The sequence below is a fragment of the Chiroxiphia lanceolata genome, chromosome 1 (genome assembly GCF_009829145.1).
Source record: "Chiroxiphia lanceolata isolate bChiLan1 chromosome 1, bChiLan1.pri, whole genome shotgun sequence".
Lineage (NCBI taxonomy): Eukaryota > Metazoa > Chordata > Aves > Passeriformes > Pipridae > Chiroxiphia > Chiroxiphia lanceolata.
The window spans coordinates 76,953,589-76,978,715 of record NC_045637.1 but is presented as its reverse complement, the minus strand read 5'-3'; the positions used below and the strand labels follow the sequence as shown (position 1 = coordinate 76,978,715).

General features: G+C 40.0%; 1 protein-coding gene across 6 annotated transcripts in view; it reads right to left on the bottom strand.

Annotated features, from left to right (window-relative positions):
* Positions 1-25,127, bottom strand: part of FBXL7 (F-box and leucine rich repeat protein 7) — a 313,883-nt gene that overhangs the window by 25,004 nt on the left and 263,752 nt on the right. The window lies entirely within an intron of this gene.

Sequence of the window (25,127 nt, the reverse complement as noted above, 5' to 3'; positions counted from 1 at the left end):
CAACTACAGCTGGCAAAGCCTGCTCCTTAGGCAAACTGCCTTATAACACAACAAAGCCTCATCTGTCTGCAGTACATTGCAGCAAGCCCATCAGCCTCTCTGTGAACATATATTTGCTCCTTGAAGAGAATTTAGATATTTCTTTATAGAAAAACTCTAAACTGTAAAGAGCAGAAAGCAATCTCATCACACTTGAACTGCATTTAGCAGTCTTGCTGTACACCAAGGTATGGGTAGAGGGTGTGCTTCTACACCCTGCCCACGCAGCAGAAGATTACTGATGACAAAAACCTGAGATCCAGGAACAGAGGATGATGGCATGGTCCAACCTTGGCAAATGGTTGGGTAACACCACCTTTTAAGACAGGAATGTGAGTGAACCATTTGTGGCGTGCATGTGTAAAAAATGTATAAAACCAGTATGTGCTTCCCCAAACTGATCATGTTAAAATTCAAGAAAATCATCATCCTCTAACCACTTGCCTTATCAAAGAAGAAAATCATCATCCAGACAGAGAAGCCTCCCAGTCAAAGGCCATGAGCTGCCTGCATTCAGGCAGGCTGCTGCAGGCAGAGACTCACACCTCATGGGGTGTACCTGAGCTTGTGGGTGCTGCCTCACCAGCTGCAGGGAGTAGCATTGGGTCCCACGAGGTGAAAGCACCCACATCTCAAGCAGGATAGGGGGGACACTTAGATGGGACAGAGAGGAACTGTAATCTACACATTCTGGTAGAGTATGTGTGTGTACTTTTGAAAGGGAGACTATAACTCCTGGGGATTAGTTAAAGCTGTTTTCTGTAAGTGCTTATTAACATTAATTCAGTGTTCAGTGTTGTGATTTATCTGTGGCATTACTGGTACTGATCCCAAACGAGCAGTTCATTGACTACTGATTAATTTAATGTCATTATTAAAATGCTTTGATCTTTATTTGCATTTAAGCTCTGTGAACTGAATATTACTCCACTGCAGTAAATGCCTCTGATTCATCACTCGCTGCTGTTTGTTTCTATTATATTCTGAAGCATGAGAAAACTGATTTATATCAGGTGTTGACAAGAATTTCAAAATAAAGCTAGGGATTAAAGAGTGTTGTTTAAGCAGCTGCAACAAGCCATTGCTTAGAAAAGGTGTGGACAAACTCCAAAAGCAACCTAGATGTCACTGTGGATTTGTGGAGCACTGGTAGTGCTGCATAGTAGAGCAACAGGGAGATGCTGAACACCTGCACTGAGGGATCATGTTCCGCTTTGGCAAGGACTGCAGCTGATTCAGACTCTGGTTTCTCGTGCAGGGAATCACAACGTTGGTATAATCTAGTTATCTCTGCATACATATATATGTGTGTATTATTTCCATATATGGCTATATTTGGCTATATCTATAGGCAGTTTACTATAATTACAGATGGCCAGAAATGAAACAGTGGCTCTCAATTTTCTTACTAAGTATGGAAAGTACTGGAAACCACAGAAGTGCTGTGACTGAATAAAAAGCTTACCTTTTATTGATAAAAGTCTGTGCCAGGGAAACTTAATGGTACACACCTAATATAATTAGGAAACCAAATTAAAGACAATTAAATCATTTAAAACATTTTTCTAGGGAAAGGTGTCAAATTCCTTATGAGGATACTCCAATCCCACAATTAAGCCAGAATCATTATACCCTATTAACTTTCTCTCTTTTCTTTGTCTTAAAATATGTAACATCAGGAATTGGCATGCTACAGTAGATGAGTATGAAAAAAAAACAAACACCCAGAGGTGCACTGGTAATGACTATTTTTTAAGCCAAGTTAAATTTAGCTTATTATGCTAAAATTAATGAAAAATTAATTAGACAAACCATATAATATTTTTCTGACAAATATTTGATGTACTTTTACAATAAGGAGCACTGCAGAGTTTTCATCTGCTTTGTTTAAAATGGAGACACTTTGTGGTAGCACTGCTCAGAAAACAGACAGGTATGAGCTGTAAACTTTAAGACAGGCTACTGAAATATTGTAACTGTACCTTTATACTGCAAAGAAAACAGCTTTAAGTGTGTGTCCAGTGCATCCTTGTAACTCAGCTGGGCCATGGCCCTTCTCACTTTCCTAGGAGTAATGCTACTTGGAGCTGTAGTAACCTATGAGAGGCACAACTGTACTCTGGTCTTTTTCGGGCTTCTACCCATGTTTTAACCAAATTCTCCCTTATTAAATGTCTCCCCTTTCAACAGAGTGGCACAAGCACAGATAAACCATGAGAATGATTCTGGGTTGTATCAGGTCTTCAGGTAAGCTCCAGTGCAGCCCGTGAGATGATGCAGTGTGGGGATGCGCTAATGCAGGACCAGAACTCCCAACCGTGGAAAACGCAGAGCTTGGCCCAGACCCAGGAGCAGTTGCAGCAGTGGGAGACATGCTGCAGAAATGGGACATGCACCCAAATTATGAGAAGCACAGTGGTTTCTGAGGATACCACGTACACTGATCTGGCTTCAGTATGACAGCATAGAACGATCTGTTGTTTCACTCTTTTCCCTTTTGTGTGCCCTCTGTTAAAACTCATAACCTCACTTGCACAATATGTCAAAAATATCATACAGATAAATGATGAGTGCTGCCAGAGGACAAAGCCAGACATTTATTATGTGTTTCAACCAATATAAACTGGATTAGGAAATTCAGTTTATATTTAATTGCATATTTTAAAATAAGCCATTATAACTACTGCACTAACCTACAAGGAATACAGAAGCTGTTGGATATCTTGGCAACCTTGATGTAAATTCATATTCTGCTTCTTTTAAAAGACTGTATCCAAAAGAAACACTGCATCACATGTATTGTTAAGACTTTCCTTAGCACATGTTTTGACATCTAGGCAAATCTTATGAATCAGAGTGGTTGAGAAGCTTAAGCAACAGACCTGATGCTGCTGCATCTGACAGATTCATCATTGGGCAAAAGTAAGTTGCCTGTCTACTTTTGACAGTTGAACAGGACATCTCAGCCACTTGGCTTCATGCTCCCCATCAGTACCCTCCAAGCTCTCCAGCTTCAGCGCATGGCCAGCCAGGGCATGCAGAAGGGCTGAGCAGTCTCATCTGCAGCTAGCACTAAGGTGTTCCTGGTGACACGGACCGACCACTGAAGGAGCTTCAGGGCACTTTGAGACACTCATGCTCTCAAAGCAGCTGACAGGCACCTAAATTACATCAGTTATCTGTGAACATGTCACAGGATTAACTGCTCTCTCTGCTCCCCAACAAAGCATTGGCAGCTTACTTCTATCACATCTAATTAGGCACCAGCAGTCATTTAGCAGCCTCAGAGGCAGCTCTCAGACAGCCCAACCAGGCCACAGAAGAGGTCTATCTGTTTCCTTGCAATTGCACATTCTTGTACCAGACCATTAAGGGCAAGTGAGGTTCATAAAGACGCACAAAGATTTCTTTCTTCTCAGGAATATTATATGCTGGCATCATGGTGCCACCAACCTGTCTTAGGTATCCCATGAAGATCATGCAGACTATGACATACTGCAACACATCTAACATTTGTGCTCACCCTGCCGTGCATCTTTCTCTGAGGTCTCTCTAATACTCTGAGCATTCAGGTACAGTTGTTGAAATGCAATCTGTTGTTTTTTCCCAGCATTAGTAGTAAAAAGCACGCAGCCAGAGCCAGGTGTAACTTATCTACCATCACAGGCAGTAGTTCCAGCAGACAAAATCTGAATACACAGATACAAAGTGTTCTAGTTTAAAGGGAAAAAAAGCAAAAGTCAAAGCAAGCAGATTGCAGGGGCTCAGGAAAGAAGCTAGTGTATAATACAACAAAAACTTCACTAACACCTCCCATTAGAGCTGGTAGCAGACTTGAAATACAACCCTCTGGACACACCACTGTAAACAGTGTAGAATCATCAGATTCTTGCAAGCAACCCCGAAAAACCTGGCAACACTAAAGTTCATTATTTGCAATAGTTTCAGGTTTCGGTTCAAGTTTTGTTTGCCTGTATGACAGAATATATCCAAGCTGAGACATGTTACGAGGATTCTGCTAGTAAGTCAATAATCACAACAAAAGCATATTCAAAAGGAATACTGTTTCATATTCACTCATTAACTGCTTTGAAATCTTATGAAAAAAATGTAAAAAAAAGAGGAAAAAAAGGGAGAGAAATCAAATAAGGTAAATTAACCAGCTTCCCTTAAAACACAGAATTACCTATTGTTAGAGGCCTGTGGTGAGGTTAAAGCCTTTATCATTGGTTTCTACCATCTGGCCAACACATGACACATTTTCATTTTCTATGTATTGTACTATAAACACATACTAGATTTAAGGCTTCCACCTGCAAACTCCAAAATGTCATGTTGCACACCACAAGAGAGATTTGCCATCCACAGGATGGTTTGGTTTTACCTCTAACTTCTCTCAGTAACAGCACTCTCCCACTCCTAGGAGGCTCTGCAGAGAACTCCCAGAGCTTGCTCCTCTGTGCATCTATCAGCACAAAGCACAGCCCCGCTCGCAAGGAAACTTGGCGGAGACTCACAAAATACACAACTTAACAATCAAGAGCCTTGTTGAGTTGGACCTTTTATTGAACACAACTCCGGCCCTTGTCTCCTCTCTCTGTTTATAAGGCTTACCAAGTATATAAACTATTGCTCTTAAATTATGAGGACCCACATTTATGAGAGCAATTATCCTTTGTTTGTTTAGAAAGGCTATTTGTCTTTCTCCTGTCTTTTACATGCCTCCCTGCCTCCCTTACCCAAAACATAGCAAAATGTTTAGATTTTTATTTGAGGGTGGGCTCCATCTGAAGTTCACTTAATGAGAGGAAATCTCTGCTATAACCATTGGCTAGGGGGAGGAGCAGGAGGAAGAGATCAAGCCCTGCTTCAGTTCAAATGAAAGCTAGGCAGGGGAATTGTTTGGAGGAATAGATAAAATTTTTGGTTTTATACCTCTATAAAATTAAGTATAAAGTTGAGGTGATATGGCTTTAAAAACCATTTAAAAATCATAGTACATATAATAAGTACCTCTCTGTCACTGTGCATTAGAGCAGGGTAAGGTTTGAACTTCTGTAGTCTGTTCAGATAAGATGGAAAGTGAAAACTCACTGCTCCAGGTTTAAGAATACCATGTTATCCCTGGAGAATAGATTAAACTATAACTTCCAAAAGAATAACATATGCCTTTGTAATACTGCTCTATTCAGAATTAATACTGCCAATAAAACATATATTTGAGCTCTGCAAGTGAGCACATCTGGCTGTCTTACAGCGCTTCCCAGCGAGTTGTCAAGTACCAAGCGTAGATGGACTTCCTTTAACAGTTTCAGAAAAATGATCCTACGTATCAGCTCTGTCATTCCTGTAATTCCAACAAGAATTTAAGACCTGAACAGTACTGTGGCCTGCAGACAAATGGCTATTACCCTGAGGACCAGTGTTCTTCCTTCCTCTCCAGAATTTGCAACACGCACCCTCTGCTACATAGGGCAACACCCAGACTGAGCCTTTGAAATCAGCCACTTAACGAAAAAGAAAGCTTACTTGCTTGGAAAGCTACAGGAGCAGCAGGGAAAGGAAACAGACACCTGATGTAGCTCCTCATTTCCTCAGGCACAGACCTCCTCACCTTCAGTAACAAGTGAAACTGTTCTTTTCCGGATGCCCTGGGTAGGGGAAGTCCTCCCGCACACTTTCAAGCATCAAAATGCATAAAGGCCCTTTTGAGAGACAATTATGAGACAGATCTAGAGTAGCTGAATTTCAGCATGGCAAATAAAAAAAAATAAGTAAGGAAAAAGAAGGTATTTTTAAAACAAGTGTTGCAGAACTGTCAACAGAAGCAAACACAGGGCTGGTGGGTGCAAGGAAAGCCTCTTGGTGGCAGAGTCATTGCACAACCAACAGTCACTAGAGAACAGAAATGCAGCATGGGGAAAGCCTTCCAGGAAAGTGGCTGTTGATCTGTTCAACAAAGTCTGATGAGAAGATACTTCAGAAGTGAAATGTATTTTCTAAATCAGGGATTCTTAATTTTATGACAGGGAAAACTCATGGCTTTGAGAAAAATTCACTGGTTGCTTTGCTCTCCGTGTACCAGGCACCCATCCCCTAGGTGACTTTTATTCACTGATATTCAATGGTTCAATGAAGAAAGCAGAAGCACCAGTCACTTGCAGGCTGAAAGTACATTTTTCTCTTTAGAAGCCAAAGTCATCAACACTCCCTAATACAGTTTCCATGTCAAAATATGATTAGCAGGGATCTTGCACTGGGACTTCATGACCCTTGCCAAGTTATAATAAAGGAGGTTATTTTGCATGATGCCGGATGCATTACACAACACACCTATGAAATAAAATCACAAGTTCCCCTTCTTGTAGAACCTGCTTTCAAGGTTAAATGAACACAGTCATCTTTAGGTAGAAATATGAAGTACTACAGAATCACAGAACCGTTTAGGTTGGAAAAGACCTCTAAGGTCATCAAGCTCAACTACAAACCTAACACTGCTAAGTCCACCACCACAGGTCTTCTAAATACCACTAGGGATCACGACTCCACCACTTCCCTGGGCAGCCTGTTCCAGTGCTTGACAAACCTTTTGATGAAGAGATTTTTCCTAATATCCAATTTCCCCTGGTGCAACTTGATGCTATTTCCTGTTTTCCTATTGCTTGCTACCTGGGAAGAGAGACTGACCCCCAACCAGCTATGACCTCTTTTCAGGCAGTTGTAGGGAGCAATAAAGTCCCCCTGAAACTCATTTTCTCCAAGCTAAACAACCCCAGTTCCCTCAGCTGCTCCTCATAAGACTCATTCTCTTAATTATGAAAAGCACAAAGATGAGCTCATGTAAGAGCTAAATACCATTCTACTTTCCAGAAGCAGTCTTTTTTCTCCCCAATTCTCTTTTTCTGAATTGTTTTGCTTTTAAACCATCAACAACCATTTTTATGGAGTAACTTTATGCCATGTCTTAAATATGAATTTTATAGAAAGTTTTTGCTGTAAAAGAGTTGCCTGGTTTGATTAATAGTCATCTTGAACAGGAAATACTTGCATAATGTGAATACATCTTGGACACAGATCTGGCTCACAGTAGGTCTTTTGTGCTGCAGAGACTAAACTGGAACTGTTCCCACTGATATTGCTTTAAACAATCCTGCTGGACTGCAGAATATGGATACCAGCATCTCCTTCTGCAGGTTTTAAGCTATCCAGATGGAGAGAGGAATTTACCCAAGTTCCACCAGATACAGATGAAGAAGAAAAACCACCCGATTACTGAGCTGTACAAACTGGCCTTTCAGTCAGAACGCCTCTGATCCCCATCACAAGGTTCAGAATTGAGCACTTAAGAGAGCTCTGAGTAGAGAGCCAAAATATGGAAAATCTAAGGTTACTTGTAAGCTGGCAAACAAAACCACTGCAGGTAGCAGTCTCAATCAAAAGAAAAGTACCAAAGGAATAAGAAAGATCTGGTGGCCATGGTTCACTCATGTTTCCAGAAGATGCTCAATGAATGTCTACCTTAAAGGTCTTGAAAGAAACTGGGCAGCCAAAACAAGTGAGAAGGTCTCAAAGATAAACTCCTTATTTATTTATGAGAACAGGAAACAAAGCAGGAGTTACCAGTTGCTTCTTGCCATTAAAGGAAGGATTCCAGACAGTTCAGTATGCTCTTATGTAATCTAGACAATGTGTTTAATAGGAAAACAATATCATTGTTGATAGATTGAACTGTTCAAGAAGGTGAAGATGAGGGCTTGCTCTGAAGAACTGCAGAAAAGTCTTAATCACACTGTTATTGGACATTACATTGTCTAATAATTTAATGCAGATATGAATGAAACTCATTTGGATAAACTTTCAGGCATGCACTCTTAAATATATAATTTTCCACACAAAGTGAAGGAGTTTGAGCACCCCATTATTATTGATAAGTAAGATCTTGGGATTGCAATAGACAGTTACACACTGTAGCTCCAAGTAAATATAGCCTCAAACAAACAAAAAAGGGCAAAATCAAAACTCTCACAAAGGAATAATAAACAGGAAAAAAGCAATCATCATCACAGAGGAAAAATACAACTCAAGTACTGCATGCTGTCCTGGTCCTCTCCTCTCAAAACACTTTGGTATAACCAGAAGCAGTTCAGAGAAGGATGCTGAGGAAAAGGAAAAATAAGGAACAGCTTTTGCATGAAAAAGAACTAAAAATTCTTCAGTCAGAAGAAAAGAAAATTTAAAAATAATATGATGGAGATCTGTACAGTCTCCCACATGGTTTTTCAAATCCTGTAAGAATGCCATATAAGCACTTCCAATAAGTATAGGACTGAAAACACATTATACTGCAAAGTGTTAAGAGGTGCTGTCTCTCCTATATGGAGCATTGCAAACATGATTAAAACTGATGAGTGTTCTCAAGCCCTAAGGCTGACTGGAAGGTGCAATTAAATACCTCTTTTTATATGAACAGCTGGAGCCAAATGGTGGTGAAAAACTGGTGAGGGTCATAAGTCAAGAAAGTAAGCTGTGAACTGGGTCAAGAAAAGGTTAAGTTGTAAACAGGCAATCTGGCATTAAGGACTAAAAAAATTAATGTGCAGCCAATTGCTTAAGCGGGTAAATATTAGGCTTCCTAATAAACATGTCTGAACATAAGGAAAAGAAAAAACATAGCAGGAGATGGGCATTTTCTGTCAACAGCCTTACAAAGGTGAGGTAGACCTAGTTAATACATATGGAAACCAGCAATTTTAGTCAGAAGACTGGTGGGTGTAGTACGTAAGCAAGCTCCTCAGCTTGCTAGTATCATAACTGTCTTCAGTTCTCTCTACAACTACCTGAAAGGAGGTTGTGGCCAGGTTGACCTCTTCTCTCAGACAACTCGTGAAAGGACAAGAGGACATAGTAGCAAGTTGTGCCAGGGGATGTTTAGGTTGGACACTAGGAGGAATTTCTTCACAGAAGAGGTGGTTAGACATTGGAATGGGCTGCCCAGGGAGGTGGGGAGTCACTGCCCCTGGAGGTGTTTAAGGAAAGACTGGATGTGGCACTCAGCACCATGGTCTAGTTGATGTGATGGTGTTCGCTCATAGGTTGGATTTGACAATCTCAGAGGTCTTTTCCAATTTAAATGATTTCATAATTCTGTGATAACTGTCTTCCTGAAGTTCAGAGAACCATGAGAATACTTCTTAGATTAATTTTTGGAAACAATTATCCCAGTTCCTATACATTAGTCAGTGGCTCAAGCTAGCATTTCTCCGAGTAAATTTTGAGTTTTGCAAAGTTGACAGAGTTTTCCAGTAAGATTTTTTTAAATTTCAATCAAAGACCATATATAAAAAAATCATATAGGAGAATCCATGTGTGACCACCTGTAGTGCCATACATGAACTCTGGTGATAACAAGGAAAATTTTATTTCCCCAGAAAGTCCTGCAGGACAAAAATATCCAGAAAATGGTTGGTATTTGACATTACTTTTATTAAAATCTATTCAAGGAAGAAAGAAGAATACTTTCCCAGCTATCCAAATCTCAAGATGAACAAACAAAACTATAATAGCATATGACAAGGAAAGACAAGGCTTAATACTATCAGGATCTAAAAGTTATTGTTTGTTATTGTCAGAGAAAAACAAACAAAGAGTAATACAAAAGAAACAGCTCCCCTCTTCGGGGCATGAGGAAACAGAAACTCACATAACAGGCTCACACAAGCAGCTCATGTACAGAAATCCCAACCTGGGAGTGACTGATGTGGATAAAGCAATTCATTTCCAGCAAAAGCTGCTGCTTTCACCTAAGGGAAAGGGAACAGGGTACAGGAGTGGGAAGGAAGAGTGATTCTCTAGTTAAGTTACCACGTCTGCTCCAGGACTGCAGACAGCTATCAGGCAGCCTAAGACAGTTGTGGTGCTTCTGCACAGTTTACAGAATAACTGTACCATGTCATTTTTCTGGAATATATTTTTCTCCCTTCAGCATCTCTCCATTCATGCACATGCCTGAGCTTCTGCAGTAATTACAGGCACCCCTCCATGGCCCAGAATATCATGGAAAGGCTCCCAGACAGTTCCGTGCCTTGTAGTTAGTTATCTGTATTGCATATACCAAACACTGCCCAGCCAGCGAGTGACTAATCTTCCTTGAGTGTACTTACGTGACTGTGTCCCTTTAGTCAAATGTAGTTACAACATCAAACAACCCTAAACAGTGCCCAAGTGCAGCAGCAAGCAGCTTTTGCTGCTTCACAGCTGTGAGTACTGCTTTGGAGTACTTTGGAGTACTGCTGGATTGCTGATAAAGCAGCATAAATGGCTGAGGATGTGCTGGGAGCCAAGGGAGTGCACGCCTGTACAGGTGCTTTAATCCCAGGAAGGGAGAAGTCAGCTTGAAGCGAAATTCAGTGACTTGTTCATGCTGAGCTTTGAGACTGCCCTAATTTTGCCAGTGCAGAAAGGTCATTTTTGCGATAATGAGCAACTCTATCAGAAACATTATTTTAACAGTAGTGCTGAGAACACAGGGGGTCTGTAATTGATAAAACAAGGAAACTCCACCAAGGTGTTTTTACAGGGTTTGGTTAGAGGAAGAAGGTAAGAAAGCAACTTAATGAAAAAGCAGCAAAATAAAAGACATAATGCACAGAGGTCACTGGAGTTCAGTTTTCATATATTTAATACATTTTTACCAACACTACTGCTGTTTCTGAAATGGTCTGTTGTATTTCAGGAACAATGAAGAGTCATATAAACAAATTAGGTAAGAGCCAGGTTCCCTTTAGGCTCTTTGAAAAGGAACAGGTATCATCTGACAACTTTATTCCAGGTTCATAAGAAATACCTGTAAGGAACAGGACGAGCATTAAGAAAAAGGGAAGAGAACTAAGCAGGAAAAAAGATATTCACGACTCAGTATCAGAAAAGGAATTATGAATATGGTTGGATGCTCAGTCTGAATCATCAGATATACAGTATCTGCAGTAAGGAGGCACACTGCCATGACAGGAAAAAAAACCCTAAAATCCACTCCCTTCAATGATTTATATGATAAATTATCAGTGAGGCAAAGCACCATGACTGGGCTGACAACTGCAGTATTACCAACACACAAAAAACAGCTGTACACTGAGGGAAATCCAATGCTGCTGTCAAGAGAGGTATATTGAGCATGAAAGTATTATTCATTGACTTTTCTGCAGAAAAAAAATAAAGCTTTACAGAATCCTCATCTTTTCTCATGCAAACCTTTGGAAGGAAAGCTTCACCACCATAATTTTAGGAGCTGTGGCAGGTAGCCACCAAACACATTCAGTTGCCTAGTAAGGCAAGGAGAACCTGGCCAGTCCCATCCTGTATGTTAACTCTGCTCAGCTGGAAGGGTAGTTATAACCCACGCAGTCCCACATGCAGTAGCTGAAGTATGAGCACAAAGGCATATAAAAGCATGCCTCAGAGAAGAGCTTGACAGGTTTACCTGCCATTACTTAATTACAGAAAAAAAAAAAAATCAATACTGACAAACTCCCTCTCACCTCTGAATCACTGCTTGCCTTTAGCCTCACCCCTTCAGTTTAAGGCAATGGTCATCTTTATACTGCATGGCTATTTAAAAACAGTTTCCTACTTAGTCTTTTTATCTTGTCTTGTTTCCTTTGACTAGCTTCATCTTTTGAGCTTCATGCTACTTTTTCTGGTAGTTCTTTCTGAAAGACTCCTGTCACACTGTTCACTGTTGATCATCGAGCTTATATGTCTGTGCAAGAGAGTACTCTAATGGTATGCTTACTCATAAAATTACTCAATACCATTGTTTGACTTCCATCCCTTCTTCTCCACAACCAGTACACCTTTTGAAATATTTCACATTAAGCAATTCTTGCTTATTGTTTTAATCTTCTGTAGTGTTTTCCATAATATTCCTTATTTTTCATAGCACCACCTAAGACCACTTCTTCAGAATATGTATTTGATATGCTCATCATACCTTTAGTTCCCTATTGCAAATAGATTATGGAATAGTGCACAGCACCGTCTAATCTCTTTTAAGATACTAAATACCATTGCTACTGCACTAGTCTTATCACTGACACATCTCTGATTCTTTCCCAAGTAAACTTCTTCCATCAGGAAAAGGGGACATGCTTTAGTGGTGGAAGTGCAGTGCTGGGTTAATGGTTGAACCTGATGATCTTAGAAGTCTTTTCCAACCTAAATGATTCTGGGATGCTAGGAATGTGCCTTTTTCTGGGACAGTATCCCGCATTTGATTTTCTAGCCCAAGATTTTAGTTTACACACCGCAGGGCAGCCTCCACCATCTTCATCAGATCCAAATGACCTTAGAGTATAGTCAGAAGCCAGTGACCTCAAAAAAAACTCCACCACAAATTCATGTCTTCAAATAGTTTAAGTCACCCAGAACACCAGATAAAAACCCTTGTGTAACTGTCTGCTGTTTCTGAGAGCTCACAGACCTTTTGCAGTTGCTCTCCACCCCAGTTGACCTTCTAGTATGAAAAAGCAGCCCCGTTTCACCTAGGGACTGTCTTCTCGCTTTTGCAGCAGGTAGGTCATCAAGCTTCTCTCATGCACTCCCCCAAGTAGTTTCTCTTACCTCATGCAAAATTCTGTCCTCTTTTTAGCATTTATAATTTTTAATTCTTCTGTGAATTCAGGTCTAGTTCATGGACACTAACCAATTCACAATTAAGGGAAACTTGTTACTCTCCATCCTTACAAACCCCTCAGGTAGCAAAGCTCCAAAGGACATCTGTACTGCTGCTTTATATTGTCCCTTCTTTACACTCTAATAGGCTTGTTATAGCCTCCATCACCTTCACACATTTAGGAAGGAAACTACATAACTGATTGGAGAAACAAAATTACTAAAGAAAAAACCAGACACTGTCCCATCTTATGCAGCACACACGTTTTTAACGGCTCTAAAAACCCAGGAATGGCTTGAGTCAAATTTTGAACCAGTTTTAAATGAAGGGGGGGGGGTGGGGGAAAGGAAGGAAAAAATTAAAAAGGGGTTAAAAAAGCCCCCCTAACACACCCTCAATCTGGTAGATACTTTTCTTGTCAGAAACAAAAAGAAGAAAAACAAAGTCAAAAGGTCTGTGGTCTGAAGTGCTGGGTTCAAAGTCAAAAGCTATATCTAACCAAAACACTCCACACAATGCCATGCAAGCTCTTGGAGTTTGACTCTTCTGTGTAGCTCTTAGCAGTAAGAGATGGTGATGTACAGCATTTCTAGTCAGCACTATTGTTATTAAAACATATTTAAAGAGACATGCTTAGACTTTTAGTTGTCAGCAAAAGATTTTTTTAACAAGTCATATTATATTAAAGACTGAAAACATAAAAGATTTGAGTTTAAGGTTGAGAAGAGCTAAGAATTTAAAATTTAATTTGTTCTTTTATTTTTTTTAAGTAGAAAGGTCAGGGACTTAGAAGGAGAAGCTCACAAACTTATCAATGGCTCAAAATTTAGACATTATTGTGCTGTTTTACATGATTTATTTTCAAATGATTCAGACTCAACCTTCATGTGATAAGGTAAAATTGCATATAAATATTCAATAAGTTTTTTTAAACTTCATACATTTGCACAAGAGCCATCAATGCCAATGTAAAACATGTTTTAATCTGGATCTCAAGATTTACAATAGCAACTTCAATTTCTGAAATTTACATTCATACTGCAGAGCATTCTGAAAGCATTACTTGTATTAAAGAGTGGCAACATTCTTCCATTTTCTAATTTGACGTGACTAAAAATTTTTCTGAATGTAGGCCTTCACTCCAATACAGAAACTTTTGATCTTCATAAAAATGCAATGAGGAAAGGAAAAGACTCTAACATATAACCACCTTAATCCAGCCAGTCGGGCATTTAACTTTTTATGTATTTTACTTAAACAAAATATAAGCAACCCCAGGGAAGGCAACATTAATAAACATGATCATATAAACTTTACAGTGAAAATTCAATTTTACCTTTAACAGTGTCTCTCAGTAAACTTTATTATAAGACCAATAACTTCATCAGATCCTAGCACCAAAGTCAGGTGTTTCATTTTCAATTTTTAATGTTTGTCCAACTGCTTCTTGGAATAATTCATGCCCTAAATAAGATAAAAAATGCCAATGAAAATGTCAGATTCTGCTGGAAACTGGACCGATGCCTCCACTCTCCTCAGTTCCAGGAAATTTTTTCTTGACCAAGAAAAGCATTCCTCTTTGGTTACTGCAAGATTCCATACGAGAAGCAGATATATTAATGTAAGAGATTAAATACTAAAATTTGTCTGGAAAGCTATTCTGAAACTTGGGTTAGTGGCAATTTCAGTGTCACACTACCCCCAGATGACAATTTGGCCCAAATTATGTCCAATGACAACAAGAAAATAATTATGACACAAGCTGATCATAGGTCTTTGTATTTCTTTGGTTGGTTGAAGTCTCCATAATGCTCTACACTGTTCTCCCACGCACTATCACCTTCAGCACTTATTCCTAGTATTTCCATTTGAAATTTCCAGAAATGCTCCAAGGCATTTTCGCTCTGCTCTCATTGCAGCATTTGCAGCACACAAATATGCACAGCCTGGATTGTCCCATAAATACATTTTCTGTTTTAAGACATTAATTGTTCTCTACATGCAAACGTCATTTGCCAGACACTAATTCCTTTCTCAAGCCATAATGTCTTTAGCATATTTAAGGGTAACTCCACAAACTTTATATGCTAAGCTAGCGCATCATTAACTTTTTCAGGGATGCTATTTACATCTCTTTCCCAAGAACACATGGAAGAGCTTTTGCCCATTTGGAAATTCTTTGTGGAGCCAAGCTTTCCGTACTTAGTGCAAGAACTCCAGTTTCTGGGAGCCTCCTGTTCTGCATTCTCAATTCGAGTGACTACACCCAGACTTGCAATAAACAGTTGCTTCCGCTTCTGGAATGGGGCATAGGAAAGAGAAGGAAGACGCAAACATAACCTGCACTAACATTGTAACATTTCCACCAAATAGTAAAGAAAGAAAAAAAGAAAATACTTCCAACTCCAACTTTGTGTGGCTGAAGAGTGTCATGAAAAACAGCAATCTATGGTTCGCAAGTGCAGTTTGAAGTCAGTTTTGCTGTAAAAGCAAAAAGAACACTCCTGCCCCTGCAGTGTCCAGGCTGATCATGAGCACTACCTATACAGTACAAGAGAAGAGGTGCTTCGGTTCTTCATGGTTAAGAATTTGCCAAAATACAGTTAATCTTTGCAGTCCTACGTATTGTCATTAAATAATGATGGTTAAGAAATTCACTGGGAACATAATTTTGTTATTACCTAATCTTCTGCACTTTTGCCTCACTGCTTGTTCTAATAGCGTTGAAAAAGAGTCTTACAGACTGACGTTGGTGTAGCTGCATCCAAGAGCCTGCCCTAAATTCAGTACCTATCCTATGGAAATCCTAATTTATTTGCAAAGATGTATGGTGGCTATAAAATATGTATACTTCAGTAATGTCATAAAATTATCCTTTCATGTATATTTTACCCAGTCACGACAGCTATTGAAAAATTTTAATTACTGTAATTAATTTTGTACCTATCAAGGGGAAAAAATGCAAAGCAACTGCATCTTCCTTCTCTCAAAATTAAAGTTCTAAAAGCAGACAAAACTTGTGCACGAAGTAAGGTATTGATGGGTTTATCTCTAAAGTATATTGCATCAACCATAGGCTCAAACAAACTCTTTTCATATTCTCTGGAAACAAAAACATGACCAGTTCTTCAGAAATTCCTCCACTACATGACATTCCACTCCACTACCTGAGATTCTTGATGATTCAGACATACGCTTCTAGTGCTTCCAATAATTTGACAGGGTCACCCGTTTCTGCGTTCTCTTAGGAGTACTCAGACTAGAGAAATTATATGACAAGCTGAAGGAATTACAACAGCATTACTTTGGCACACATGGGGACAAAAAGGCTCTCCAAAACCAGGAGCATTAAGGAACAGAAAGGAATTACTGTTAGAGAAAGAGATTCTGTAGGATTTAACCCAAGTTCCTAGGGACGGACAAAGTGAAATGTTCCAGGGGATTTCTCACTATTTGCAGAACACTTAATTACTTCAAGGAGAGTTTGTTTCTGCTCTTCTGGATACTGCAAACCTGTCACACCACAGGACAGATTTACAAGACATATTTCTTTCAGTGCCAAGCCAGATGCAGGAGGTTCTACCCTGTCAGCTGGGTTGATCTGACTCCACCTGGAGCCGCATCATTTACTGGATTGCCAAAATGCTCTAGTTGTAAGAGCATCCTATTGTGTCACAGCACTGCATGACTCGCACAGCTGAGCCCTGCCTCTCCAAAGTCTGGCTCTAGCTCACATTTGGGGAAGGCAGCACCACAATCTCTTCTCTTACATGTCAGAAGAAATGGATCACTGAACCCCAGGTGGGATGTGCTGTGCTGCAGCCAAAATGAGGCCAGTTTTAAGAGGCCAAAAGCAGCCCTTTGAAGTGTCAATAGATGTAATGCTCTACATCATCTCACATACTAGGGAGTTTTCTGCCAGGGGTCACAACGAAACCCAAGGTTTGCTGCAGAGAGACGTGATCTGTAACTCTCCTGCCATGAGCTCAAGCAAGCTGTGACAGCCACAGCGCCTTCGTCATTAGCGAGGCATGTTGCAGTTGGGATATATGCAGCAAGAATGAAAAAGGATACAAGACCAGACCCAGAAATCAAGTACCTGAAGAGACCTATGGAAAGCTAACTTATGACAATGAAACTATAACATGAAGGTACTTACAGACATCTGGCAAAGGATTTCCAGTGTTTAACCTTTGCTTTCAAAAACAGAATATCCAGACACTGGGAAAGAGATGAAGGTGTAGGTTTTGAACCACTCTCAGCCTCTGCAGGCTTGTTAGATATATGAAATAATATATTTTTGTTCTCAAGCAAATGTCTTTTAAATGAACAGTGTTGAACCACTGTAAACTATCCACTGGGAGAAATACCTAAGAACTCATGCCGTTACCATATAACTACTCCAGACACTAGCCTTGCTACTCACAGACAAATTCAATTGGTTAGTGAGTTTTGATGACTATTAGAAGCAATCCTTTCTGCCATCTTATTCTTAATCTTAATGAAGGTCTTTTCCCCTCATGCCCCATTTTCATTTTAATATAAAATATGTTCCCATGTTGAATGCGATTGCAAAGAAAATTACATGGTTTACAACAGAATTCAAGTTATATTCATATTTTTAAATTCTGTTTCTTGAAACATGGTATATAAAATCCCAATTGCTTCCGACAATCAAAAGAGAAAATGTGCATAAAAAGCTTAGCACGAAGTGCTTAAATCCAGTCTTATTTAGCAAGCATATATATTCTACACTGTTGAATGGGTTCCAGAACGAAGCTTCACGTTATTTCCAAATAATCTTCACTGCCCTATAAATTGGTCCATTGTATGAACTTTCTGGATTGGACACATAAGCAGGTAACACAGACACATTTATTTAATGCTGTAACTGAAATCAGGCATATATTCAGCACAAAACTTACCCCAAGGATGAAGGATTTCCAAATGCCTAGGTCAATGCAGTGAGAAAATGGGGTAAAATGTTGGGAGTTTCAGGAAACTAGCCGAAGGCTCCCACCCCACAAGGTACAGGATGTACCAAACTACATCTGATCACCAACTCTTCCATCTCTGAGGGGGGCTTTAAGACATCAAATCACATTTTGTCCTGCTACTGATGGGCCATCTCACCAGACTTTCTTAAAGATGCTGTAGAATAAATCAGCATCAGTTCCAAACAGTTACGCATGTTTGATGCTGTGAAGAAGGATCTGTTGCATCCATTCTCTTTCCAAAATTTCTCTTGGTCAATAGAACCAATTGACTTGATGTATAGCATGATCAGGTCGAAAAGAAGGAAGCAAAAAGTGGATGTGCCACCCTCAAGTCCATCAAAGAAGTGAACTACTCATGGGCAAAAATGGAGGCTACAACCTTGTCATGCTCAAACAGTCTTCTGCCTAGAGTACAGTGCAAGGCAGATCCCAGCTGGGCCATATTAGTTCCTATTCTTTATAAGAGGTAAGTCACATGTTTGATGACCATTAAGGGGTATCTGAAATTTTACTTCATAAACCAAGGGTTCTATCTTGCCTATTTATCACAAATAGTGATATTTTACCTTTCTGTTCCACAGAAGAAGAAAGAAAAGGGGCTATGTAGCACTTGCATTGCTAAAACATGGCCTAGTTTGCTCACCAAAGTACCGACACCATCCCTGCACAGTTTCTGCATAACCCAAAGGAGATGGTGGCCAAGCAGAAGTAGACTGAACATTTCACCCCTGACTGGCAAAGTGGTGATGTACCACCAGTTCACTTCAGCTAATTTCAGCTGCAACCACAAACCATACAGGCCTCAAAGAAAGGTCTTCCTAGAAACCTTTCTCCATCTCTAATTACACTTTTAAACAAGGCTTCAGTTTGCTAAATTCATACAATATTAGAAATGTATTAATGCTTTTAAACTCAACATGTCAAAAGGAACTAAACAGTGCTTGGGTTAACGTTTTTCTGACACACTTTTACAACTGTGGTGGTAAATCCCACTTGCGACATAATAAGAAACATGACAGAAGCAGAGGCTTGCACCTCCTAATAAGCAATACATGCCATCTGGCGGGCAAAATGCCCTCAGGGAAACTATGGGTAGAAAACCACAGCCAGTAGATGCCAGAGTGAACTCACAGTTGATAAAGGCCAGAAATATCCAGTTACCAGAGGCAAAAAACCCTAACAACCCAGTGACTGCTCAGTCTAGATCCTTGAAGGAAATGGGTAAGAACCCTTCAGAAGACAGAGCTGGAAATAAATATTCATGTAGGTTCCACTGGACACCAAAACAAAAAGTAAAAAAACCTACAGACTCAACAGGAATACTGGTCTTAAGATACTTCCAACTCTCCTCCCTCCTCCCAGATAGCCCCTCCCCAATACACAGGCAGTATAAGTTTCAGGTTATGCTGTTTCCCGTAAGAGCTCACAATTTGTCCACCTTGCTTTATAGTCACCCATCACTCCTGCTGTCAGATGGCTGGACCAACACACTTTATCTATGCTCCAAACAGTTGTTAAACTGTTAATGAGCTGTGAAGACTGCTGCAGCTATTTTGGATCAGCAGAACAGCTTGTGCATCCAAAAACATGTATTCCTCCCACCCATTAATATTATATTACTTGCTCCAACAAATAAACTACCTCTCCTCACAAATCCCACCTGTGAACCTTGACGCACACTGCCCATAGAAAAGTGGGATGTTGCAAAGCTGCATCAAGAAGACACTGCTCAGTGCTGCCCTCCAAGCCAGCAGCAGCCTTACCTCCATCTGCTAACAATCACTTCTAATTGTTTTCCATCCCTGACAACTTAATGCTGCCAGGCAGGCCCTCCTCCTCAGCTCCATGTGATTTACTTAGGCAATGCTATGATTCATCCTGCAAAAGATCTTTAAGGAATGTGAGTTATTTTCCATGCTTGTATTGACACTAAAAATTTCTCTATTTTTTGTATTTCCTTTCACAGACATGTTTATTAAGGCATGAAACAGCAACAATGTCCTCCAGGCTGGTGATGCTCTTGGCTAATTATACTTATCAGACCATGGCCACGCTGTGACTGAACTATCAAATAAGTCTATGGTAAGAAAGATTTTAAATGCCTTTGGGAGATATAGCTTATTCAAGAAATGCAATAAATATGGGGTTTCATTTTTATTTTTAAAAAATTTATTATGTGGTTGCTTGGTTTCACTTAACCTTAAAAAAACCCCAATTTGGTGGTTTAAGGGAAGAAAAATTGATGCATTCTGCCAATCTGCTCTCCCTCATTCATCTATTTCCTTGTTCTATTGTGTTCCAAGTATCTGTTTTGCTTCTTAGCAATAAAGCTCAGAATTTCTATGTTTTTAGATGCCTGTGCCCTGAGGTAGTATCCACATATGCCAGGAGAGAGTGATTTGTACTGTGAAATCGAAAATGGCAGTTCCCACCAGCAAAGCTAATATAACTCATTTCTCAGGTGCTTCAGATCCTTCTAGACGTAAGTGAGGTATAGTTGAGGTGCTGCCACTGATCCAGCTCAGGAATCTTTGCTCCACTCTTAGGCTTACCTCTGTCTTGGAGTCCTTGCAGTGTAGATGCAAATGAGTGCCAAGATATTGTCTATTCCAGTTGATCAAAACCAAAAACATTCCTAAAAGGTGTAAGGGAAATTAAGTGCTGCCTGCAGTTGCCTTCAGATGTTCAGATGGGATGTGGAAGCATCATGTACCAGCATACTCTCTAACATGTAGGAAAAATACTGATTTTAATTCTGAAAGTTCCCCTTCTCTGTCATCAGAAAAGACAGCAGTTGTTGGAAGTGGCCTCGTAAAGATTCAAGCTATGTTACCTCTCATAAAACCTAATAACCTTTTCAGGACGCCCACGGAGTACAACCTAGTAAGGAAACTGACACATTCTAAACAAGCATCTTTTCCATACTCCAATTCAGGGGATCTGCTGTTCAACCAGAAGGCAACTGGTTGAACATACTAGATTTTTATCTCTCTGTTTTGTGGGGGGAAATAGTATATAATACAATATTATCATCTTTCATGAGTATGCAGACAAGGGAATACCAAGCAGGAAGATAACACTGTCTCTACTGGCACTAACGTAACCTCAGCTAGCATATCGCTCTGTTCCGCTGCTCACAACACAAATAGGATGGAAAAAAAGGAAAGAGATCAATAAGAGCCACAAGAATGACTAAAGCATATTTCAGCAGACTAGGAAATTCAAGCAGCTGAGGATATTTACCTTATAGAGAAGGTCCAGGATAACTGTTTGTAAGTGCCAGTAGGAAAAGACAATTTGATAGAGGACAACTCAACTTTGGATATAAAACATATAATTATGAATAACATTTGAAAATTGCAGTAGACATTCTTATTGGAAAGAAGATTTTTTTTTTTAACATCAAGTTTAACATCAAGTCCAGACCAAGGTCTGGAACAACTTATGAGACGGATTTTCTCTACTCATTTCTTTTAGCTTATTTTTAGAGTTCTAAGAACAACATGCTGTTATATAAGGAGCCCTGTCCATGCAGGAGGTAATATGCACTCATGACAGTCCCTTCTGCAGTGAGAAATTACTAAATTCATAGAAACTTGAAAGATATTTTGCAACATCTTCAAAGAGTTTATTCTTTTAGAATCACCACCAGTCAGGTCTGGAAGTAATTACCAATATGCTGAAATTTGGTTTCAACTTTTTAAGAAAAATTATTCTGCCACCATCTTTGCAACCATTTAAGCAACGTTCCTGAGTAACTACAAAGAATGAAAGAGGAATGACAGAGAGGGAAAAAAAAAACGCAATATATTACCTTATTATTTAACTGCCTAATGCAAGAGCTAGTATACAAGGAAGGCATCTCCCATGTCCTTAAATCATTTAATTTGCTGATTTTTCATAAAAAAGAATGAGTGCCGTTTATTTCTCATTCTAGTTCGGTAACATCTGGAGCCTTTGCTTGCAGGAACCAAACTATCCCCAATGCAGATCATAGAACCATAGACTCATTTAGGTTGGAAAAGACCTCAAAGATCATAAAAAGTCCAGCCTTTGACCTAATATCACCATGCCCCCTAAATCATACCACAGAGTGTCACATCTACTTGTTTTTTGAACGTTTCCAGGGGTTGTGACTTCACTACTTCGCTGTGCGGCCTGTTCCAATGCTTAACCACACTTTCAGTGAAGAAATTTTTCATAATTTCCAATCTAAACCTACCCTTGCACAGCTTGAGGCCATTTCCCCTTGTCCTATCACTTAGCTGCTTGGAAGAACAGACCTAATCCCACGCTGCCACAATCTCCTTTCAAGGAGTTGTAGAGGGCAATAAGGTCTCCCCTGAGCCTCCTCTTCTCCAGGCTAAACAACCCCACTACCCTCAGACATTTGTAGGACTTATGCTCCAGATCCTTCACCAGCTCCGCTGCCCTTCTCTGGACACGCTCCAGCACCTCAATGTCTTTCTTGCAGTGAGGGGCCCAAAACTGAACACACGATTCAAGGTGAGGCCTCACCAGTGCTGAGTACAGGAGGACAATCATTGCTGTGGTCCTGCTGGCCACACTATTTCTGATACAACCAGGATTCCATTGGCCTTCTTGACCACCTGGACACACTGCTAGCTCATGTTCAGATGGGTGTCAGCCAGCACCCCCAGGTCCTTTTCCACTGGGCCACTTTCCAGCTACTCTTCCCCGAGCCTGTAGCACTGCATGGGGTTGTTGTGACAGAATCCAACACTTGTCCTTGTTAAGCCTCATACAATTCACCTTGGTCCATCGATCCAGCCTATCCAGATCCCTCTGGAGGCCCTCCTATCCTCCAGCAGATCAACACTCCCACTCAACTTTGCATTGTCTGTGAACTTACTGAGGGTGCAACTTGATCCCCTCATCCAGGACATTGATAAAGGTATTAAACAGGACTAGCCCCAAAACTGAGCCCTAGGGAACACCACTTGTGACAGGCCATCAACCACATCTAACTCCACTGACCCCAACTCTCTGGGCTCAGCCACCCAGCCAGTTTTTTACCCAGCGAAGAATACACCAGATGCTCTGCAGCCAGCCTCCATTCTCTCATCTCATCTTGGAGAGCATTGCCTTCCCCTCTGTGAGTTCAAAGTTGCTACTCTGGATTACCTGAAGAGTTGTGGCTGCTCACATACCCTGTATTTACCCAATGCCATGCAGTATCACCAGCTGGCGACTCATACACAGAAAAGGAGTCTGCTCTTCTGGATTATTTTCCTCAACCACACCGCAGCCTGTCAATGGATCTCCCTCCTCCATGTCCCGAGATGCCATGACGTGTGCAGCACATGAGCCACCTTACCACAGCCTCTGGTGGGGAAGGGAACCATGTTGCTGCCAGAAAAGGTGCCTGGGGATTGTGGGGCTGTGAGCTAGCAGATCCTGAGAGGCAGCCGGCTGCCACAGCTACAGTGCTGGCCTCACTCAGCCCCTTGGGACACCAAAAGGGGTCCCTACTTCAAGCATTTCCTTACTGAAGGGGAAATTGCTGAACATTTTACTCACAGGTATAACACATGGCTCAGAGGCACTAACTGTCAACAGCTGAAACCTGTTTCCAGCTCAAGGGGAAAATAAGCCTATGAGCAAATGCAGAAACTCCAGCCCCTATGGCCAGCAACCACTGAAAGGAAGTTGTTGTCATATGGTACCTCATCAATCTCATGTCAGATCTTAACAGAATATACTGGCAAAAACCAGAGGGGTCATCAACAGGCTGGAGAGCTGATTTTTATTATATTTATTTTTGTATATATTCATATTGTTAAATTATTAAATATATAAATATATTATTACATAACTGGGAAACACATTTTTCATTACTTCTTATCACAAAAGTTACTGAAATGAAATAGACAAATATCTAAATACCTCCTAGTTCTAGGAGACGTTTACATTTAGATTGCATGAGGTTTTGCTTGATTTTTAATTAAAAGTGAAGTTTGAACATAAATTATATTTATAAAACATTAAAAAATAATGTATAATAAACATATTAAGTAGTAAATTTATATTATAAATTTAAATATATTCCTTTTAAAATATAAAAATAATAGCGAGTGGACTTCTCTTACTTTTATTAATAAAAGTACCCAAGACATCAAACTAACCCAATGAAAATTCTGAAATCCATTTATGACAGAAAGGAGCACAGGAAAGAAAAGTGCACATGATGAAGGTTTTGCTTTACAACATGCATGTTCCCAGACAGGCTGCAACTGCTACCTGCATTCTCCCTGACACCTGGAGAAAGTACCCAGCTTGGCATCCCTTTTCAATCTGGGAAGCTCTTTGTTCAAGTACAAGAAAGGATAGGCTGGGCTGCCTTTGAAGACATACAGAGTTATAAAAACTAAAAGGAGACTCCACTAGTGACATGCAAAGCCAGAAGGAGCCATGTGAAGCTAGCTCCCTGCCAGCACAACGTGGACCACAACCCAACACCACCGACAGAGCCAAGCAGGAGTCTGGAAGAGAACAGAGAAGCTGAGCATGCTGCTGGTTAGTCACTGGCTTATAGCTTCACTTGTTAATTTATTTGTAGGAATCCAGAAGGGAAAAGTAGGCTCATGTATGAAGGCATGAACCATCTATATGTGGAAATTACTTCACCTATTCAGAATCCAGGAGACAGTTTGAAGAATACAAACTTTAAAAAAAAAAAAAAAAAGAGTGAAATAATCTGGCAACTTTCTGCTCAGGAAAGAGCTGGGGGAAACATATCCCTGCTGATTATGTATCTAATAGCTACAAAAGCTGTGTTTTGTATCAAACAAATCTGTACAGCACAAGCCTGTTTGCAAAAGGCAGGGTAGGTCTTTAATTGACCATTTTCAGAATGATATAAGAGTTTTACAAAGGAGCAAGAATAAAGAAAAAACAACACGGCCCAACTGATGAAATTAAGACATTTGCATTTTAGCTCATAACATAAAAATATACATGCTGTTAAAATCTAGACTGTTCCTGTACCACAGTACTTACACATGCCAAAGTGTAAGACAGTATGTGATACTGTTGAGCCATGTAAGAAAAAACACTGTGCCAACAAAACCAAAAATATGGAAAGCACAATAGATGTTTGCCCAAAAGACTGCTATATTAATAAAATTACTAAGGTCAAGACTTCAGAATTTACTTTGATGGTATAATCAGAAAAAGCCAGAAACATTTATTCTAATACCAGATCTGACAAAGCCCACCTTGTAACTTCGCCTGGCATTTATGTAGCTTGGCTAGCATTACACTGTATAAAGCCTGGGTGATGAGTCAGAATTTACCTCATATATACATATGTATCTAGATTTGCCTTAGAAGTCAGGCATAAACACCTGACCTTTGAATATATAATAGTGCTCATTTTTTTATCCTAGTAACTCTTGAAATAC